A 7,140-nucleotide genomic window follows, 5' to 3' on the forward strand; every position below is an offset into this window, starting at 1 on the left:
CGCTAGGCCTGCATGGGCGCCATTTTAGGGTCAGGCACCCGGGTCCTCCGGGCTGTTTATGGAGGCGAATGTGAGCTGGGTCCCTCGCCGGGTGGCGCTGTGCCCAATGACCTCCCACGGGGCCCGGAGGGAGGAGGGGGGCCCCGGGGTGCCGGTGTTAAGGTCCTCGGGGGAGGAGGGGAGAATTCAGTGCTCACCGCCCTCAATGATGGTGCCAGGAGTGTCCAGTCCCGTGCCGCCGGTGTGCTCGCCGGCTCCCCTCTGTCCGCGGTGGCGGGGGCCACCGGGGTGCCGGCGTTGGGATCCTCGGAGGAGGGGGGGGAGGGGGAGAGGGATCAGTGCTCACCGCCGTCTGTGATGATCACGGACTCCTGGATTGTCCAGCCCTGTGCGCTCGCCGGCTCCCCGCAGTCGGCAGTGGCAGGTCGGTCAAATCCGAGGGCCGATCAGGCTCCCGGCGGGGAATTGGCTCCGGTGTATCGGAGCCCCGGGGCGGCGGCCGCCATCTTGTGTGTCGGGGCTCCGGGACGGAGGAGGGCGCCGTCCGGTGCGCACTCCCGCAGGCTGGTGTCACCCTCTCCGCGGGTTTCTCCGCTGCTGTCGGCTGGCCGCGTCTGCCGGGGCCGTCGTTCAGGGAGCTGACTCCCGGGGGCTTTCTCGTCTGCCGGTCTGAGGCGCGCCTGCCATTTTCGGGGTCGGCGTCCCTTGGTGTCGGCGGAGGACAATCTGGGTCGCGACGTCCGCTCGCAGTAGGATTAGGTCATTTGAAGGATGCCCCAGTGCATGGGGGCATCACAGGCGCTGTGGTTGGCGAGTTGAGGGTCCCGGCGATCTCGTGAACTGGGCAAGATGCTAGCCCGATCGCGGAGCCTCAGCAGGACACAGCCGCCATCGTGGCTTGCTAAGCCACGCCCCGTATTTGTTTTTCATATAGAGTGGACTAAACCCTAATCCGGATACAAGATAGCTTAAACCTAAAATAGCAGTAGGTTTGTAGGGGCGGGAAGGGGAAGGTTTTTTCCGGTAGATGGCTGATTTTTATTCAGGTATGGGTCTTCCACATCTTGAAAAAATGGATGTGGAAAACCCTACCCACTCTAAGTCAAGCAGAATGAAATTCCATGCGGTAATTTCACTCCGCCTGACTCTGCATCGGGGCCTGTATGGTATAGCTGTGCTGTGTTAGATTTATGAGTGTTATTCTCTTTATTGTGTTGTGTTGGATATTGTAAGTTGTTTTTTAGTGGTTAGTACTGTGATACCTAATTATTTGTAATATCTGTTCTGTGCTGGATGTATGTGTTTATCTCATTTTTCATGTTAGACGTGTGCTATTTTCTAGTGGTGGTCTAATTTTAACAATTGTTTCCTGAGCACCATTCCTTCCTTCCCCACTTTACCCAGTTATCTGATATGTGATCCTTGGCAAATCACTTTATATCTATTAGCTTCAGTTCTGATAGCCGGCAATAACAGAACTTCCCAGTGGTGGTTCTATTCTTAGTGTGTACTAGATGCCAATCTTTGCGCTTTTAACAATTCTTCAAAAAAGTTATTTGTTGTATGTGCATGTAGTCGCCTGTAAATCCCTCCAGACAAATGTAGCCACAAATGGGCGCTTCTATGAATGTAAATGTTCACATTTTGTTTAGTGCTTGTGATGTTGGTAAATTGACCCTTAAATGATCACTGGGAGACTGCCAATATGTAGTAACAAGCTCCTTTATTGATTACAAGAATTGCTAACGAAGGAAGCGCAGAGCGCCTAACTGTCCGCAGCTCCGGTCGCTTGTCTCAACTTTCATTCGCACCAATCCGCGCTGCCCACAGCGCATGCGCGAGTCATTGCGTTCTGGCTCCGGCGCGCCGCGTCATCACGTCGGCACGTCGGAGACTAGAACGCGACACTACATATCTCCCTTTTTTCCAATAATAAAGAACAGTTCAAATCCCCAGTTCAACAGTCATTAACTTCATAGTCTTTGAATCGAGAGGGCCGGATCACATCCCCCTGCACGGGTGCGTCTTACCGGAGTGGACTCTTCCCTGTTCCCATCACACACAGGGCTCTTTGCTCTCCTCGGTGTCTCCACTTCTTTCTCAGTTGCAGCAGGGGTTTTATCAGACGCCCTGCTTCCTGTGCTGATCTCTTCAACCCCTTCATTGTCTATTTGGACTTGTCCTTCCTCCTGAGTCTCTCTTGCACCTGTCATCTCCTCTACTTCACTGGCTTGTCTTATTTCTTCATTGTCTTCATCCTTGCTGGCAGGCCACTGCACGAACCGATTGATTTTCGCCATGCGATCTTGGGACCACACTCTGCCATCGCTGAGCAGTGCTGCTCTTCCGTATACCTCTTCCACTTTTAGGGGTTTGCTGTATTTGCTTTCGCCTTTCCTTTGGATCGTTGCAAGTTTGACTCTGACCCATTCCTCTTTTTCCAGATCAGTGGTTCTAGTGTTGTGCCTCCTGTTGTAATGGTCCGTGTACAACCTCTGAGCCCTTTCCAGGTTGTGCTGTACCACTGCGGGGGACCACTTGCTTCTCACTGTATTCTCCCTCCAGACTACGTTGTCCTTGGTGAAGGGTAGTCTGCCTCTCAAAATCTGGAAGGGACTATAACCTAGTCCCGTTGGTGTTATCCGGTAGGCCCACAGCATGCTTTGAATCTCCGTTTCCCAATCCTTTCCTTGTATATTGCAGCTTGAATGTACCCCATCAGGACACAGTTGAACCTTTCCACTTGTCCGTTGCAAGCGGGATGGTACACAGCTGTGTGCTTGGACTTGATTCCGTTCCTTTCCATATACCTTGTCCACTTCTCTGATGTGAATTGGGGCCCGTTATCGCGAAAGATCGTTCTGGGTATTCCTTCCCGGAGAAATACTGATGTGAGAAACTTCAACACTGTGCCGGAGTCCATGACTTCCTGCACATCTTCCTCCGCCACTTCGAGTATTTGTCTATGATCACGCATAGGTATTTAGCCGTCCCCCTGGAATCGAGCACCGGACCCAAAATGTCCACCGCCACATCTTCCCACGGGTTGTGGGGTTGCTCGAACATACCTAAGGCGGGCCTTAACGGCCTCAAGATCTTGTCCGCTCCTTGGCACTGGATGCACTCTCTCACTTGTCGCTCTATTTGGTTGTCCATACCTGGCCACCAGTACATTTTTTTCACTCGCATCTTTGTCTTTACGATGCCAAGGTGCCCTTCATGCAGTTGGTCCAGCAGCATTGGGATCAGCGCCGTTGGTGGGACAACCTTATCACCTCAGTACAAGAAAATCCCTGAGTCACTCACTGACAACTCCTCTCGCACTTCGTAGTACTTCCTCATCGTCTCTTTGAGGTGTTTCTTTTCTGGCCATCCGGAGATCAAAAATTGCTTGACTTCCTCCATTTCGCGGTCTCCTTCGTAGGCTTGGGCCCACTCTTGCCTGCTGATATTCCTCTCTGAGTCAGCCATTGCAGCTACCATTTCGTCTGTGCCTGGCGGGACCAATGGTGGTTCCTCCATGGCCGAGGCCCTGCTCAAATAGTCTGCCACCTTATTGCGTGCCCCCGGCAAGTACTCCACGTCGTAGGTGTAATCAAGCAGCTTGAGCGTCATTTTTGCAATACGCGGTGTTGCCGTGTCATGTCTGCTGGAGGTCAGCACCTTGACCAGTGGTATGTGGTCCGTTTGTAGTCTGAAGCGGGTGCCCCATAGGAATTGTCTGAATTTGCCCATGGCCCACGTGACCGCGAGCATCTCTTTCTCAATGACACTATATTTTTGTTCGGTGGGCGACAGCGCCCGGGAGGCGAAGCTGAGTGTTTCTACTGTGTGATCGTTCCTCTCCTGCGCTAGCACTGCCCCTAAACCCCTTTCACTGGCATCTGTCGTCAGGATTGTGTGACCCATTGGGTCATACCCGTGTAGGGGTATTGCTTGGCTTATGTTGTTCTTCAGTTCATCAAATTCGCTCTGGGCTTCTTCGTCCCAATGGAACGCCGCTTTGTCTCTGATTAGCTGTCAGAGCCTGTGTGTCTTGGTGGCAAAATGTCTGACGAATTTGCTGTAATACTCCGCCATTCCCAAAAATGACCTCACCTCTTCTTTGTTGGTTGGGGCCTTGGCTTCACAGATGGCTCTCACGTTTTGTCTCTTGGGTGTGATTCCTTGATTCCCTATCTCGTGTCCTAAATAGGTGACCGCTGACATTCCCAGCTTGCACTTGCTCCACTCGGCTGTGAGGCCCTTCTCTTGGAGCACTGTCAATACTCTAGTTAGTTTTTCATCATGGCCCCTCCGGCTCGTGCCCATTATCAAGATGTCGTCCTGAAAGTATTGGGCGCCAGGGATGTCTTTGAACAGGCGGTGCATTAGCTTTTGGAAGACTGCAGCCGCAGATGCCAACCCAAATGGCATTCGTCGAAATTGATAACATCCGAAGGGCGTGATGAAGGAGGTGAACCTTCTGCTCGCAGGGTGCAAGTCAATTTGATGATACGCGGAGGTCAGGTCGATAGTGGAAAACCATGTCACTCCTCTCGTTTTTGCCAACATTTCCTCTATTCTGGGTAAGGGGAACTTTTCAACTATCAGACACTTGTTGAGTTCGCGCAGGTCCACGCATAGACGTACCTTGCCAATAGGTTTCCTGGCAACGACTAAGGGGGCCAACCATTCTGAGCTGTCGATGGGTTCGATTATTTCCTGCTCCTCCAGTCTAAGTAGTTCCTGTTGGACTGCATCTTTCACGGTAATGGGAATGTTCCTGACTTTGTGGGACACTGGGCGAGCATCCTCCTTGAGCAGAATCTTGTGCACGAATTTGTCTAGTTTTCCTACCGTGCCTCCAAACACGTTGGGGAAGGTTTGTTTCAGTTTCTCTAGATCTGGCCACCGACTGTCCTCTGTCAACAGTATTTGTTCTTTGCCTCCTGGGTCCAGCTTTATCCCCAGATCCCCCTGGTCTCTCCAACCTAGTACGGAGGGTCCTCGTTCCGCTACGTATAGTTTGCATATCGCCGACCTTCCCCTGAACTCAAATTTCAAGGTGCGGAACCCCACCATTGGGATCGCGTTGCTGGTGTAGGAGATCGGTCTTATGTCGGGTGGTTGCAACTGCGGGCCGAGAGTAGGCACAAAGTCTTCTTCCCATACAGACCTCTGTACAATGGAGTACGGCGACCCCGAGTCTATTGCTATGTGAACTTTCACTACTCCGATCAGCATGTCCGTTCGTGGTTTGTCCGAGCGTTTGCCTGTTACATCTAGTACCTGTTCTTCGACGCAAAGGACCATGTCATCATCCTCAAGGTCGTCTTCCGCCAGGTCCTCGGCTTGGTGCTGATCGATGCATTTTACCATGGATTTCTTTCCCTTCCTGCGGCACACTTTTTCGTAATGGCCAACCAACCCGCAGAAAGAGCATCTGGCGCGAAAAGCTGGGCACCGTTTATCCTGTGCTGCGTGTGCTGTGCTCCCGCACCGGTAGCAAGAGAATTTTTTGTCCGTGGATTGTTTTCCCGCTGGTCCTGGTTTTCCTGCCCATCTCGATTCGTGCTTCCCTTCTCCTGTGGGTCTCCGTTGCCTGGATGAAGATGGAGCTTCGTCTATTTTGTTGACCATTTGCCTCGGAGGGTGCTCCTTTTTTGCCGCTTCTGCGCATCGCTTTGAAAGCTCCGCCTTCTTGACCATTGCGATGACATCCTTCAGGGACGCCTCACCCTGCGACCACAATTTGTCCTGGATTGACTTGTTGGTGGTGTGCATGACTATTTGGTCTTTGATGTATTCGTCCTGGAGCTGTCCGTAATTACACGTGATGGCTAGCCGTCTCAATGCCGCTACATAATCATCTATGGATTCACCTTCTTCCTGTTTCCTTTGTTGAAAGTTGTACCTATGGATAGACACACACACTGCGGGGCGATAGTGATTGTCCAAATCCTCCAGGACGTTTTTGAAGACGTCATCGTCAGCCGCTTGTCTTGTCGCTGGTACGATGTTCGCAAATACTCTCACGCCTTCTGGGCCCAAGTTATGCAGCAGTAACCTTTTTTTCCTGGCACTAGGAAACGGTTCTCCATTTTCATCTTCCAACTCCTCCACGTAATTTTTGAAGTATTCCCTCCAGTCCTCCCACTTCATCAGGGGTTCTTCTGGTCTGGGTAGGAAAGGGACAGGTGCGGTGAGGGCCGTCATTTGGTTGCTCATCTTGGGTGCACTTCCTGGCCCTTCGCCTCGGTTTCACGGGCTGCCTGGAGCTCTGAGATTTCCCTCTCGGTCTGAGTTGTCCCCTGGGCTTTTAGGGCTACTGGGTGCACTGGTGTTCCCACTTCGTGAGTTGCTGGGGCGGCTATCCTTGTTGTCCCCCGTGTCTCCGTCTCCCTTTTCTGCCAGGGTCTCAGCTGGTTGCACTCCCCGCTCACCTGTTGCCTTAGGAGCTCGAGCTCCTGGTTTAGAGCCACGTGGATCTTGGGCTGGTAGTTTCTGCGCTGCTGCCGCGCTTCCTCGTAAATAGCGTGCTTGTCCTCCTGTGTGTGTCCCCAGTATGGTGTCCTCCTCTCAGCTATGTTCAACCTTCCTCTTCTCTGGGGTGGTTGGTCCCCTTTCTGTTTGCTGGTTTGCTGGGGAGAACCAAGGGGGCTGATCCCACGCCTCGTCGCCACTGTGATGTTGGTAAATTGCCCCTTAAATGATCACTGGAAGACTGCCAATATGTAGTAACAAGCTCCTTTATTGATTACAAGAATTGCTAATGAAGGAAGCGCCGAGCGTCTAACTGTCCGCAGCTCCGGTCGCTTATCTCAACTCTCATTCGCGCCAATCCGCGCTGCCCACTGCGCATGCGCGAGTCGTTGCGTTCTGGCTTTGGCGCGCCGCGTCATCACGTCGGCACGTCGGAGACTAGAACGCGACACTACAGTGCTTAATACTGGTATCTAAGAACTCGCAATTTTAGCAGATAAAGCAGTTGCGGCTGCTGGGATGGAAATGTCCCTTGCAAAGTGATGAACATGCAACCCTGCCCTGAATGCCTCCGCTGTAATGATGGCCGGAGCCCTAATGCTGGATTTTGTTGTTGTAAGCTAACACAGACTATGCATGTGACAGAGGCTTGTCTCACGGAGTGTGGCCTTTTTG

The sequence above is a fragment of the Lissotriton vulgaris genome, chromosome 2_1 (assembly GCF_964263255.1).
Source record: "Lissotriton vulgaris chromosome 2_1, aLisVul1.2, whole genome shotgun sequence".
NCBI classification, from domain to species: Eukaryota; Metazoa; Chordata; class Amphibia; order Caudata; family Salamandridae; genus Lissotriton; species Lissotriton vulgaris.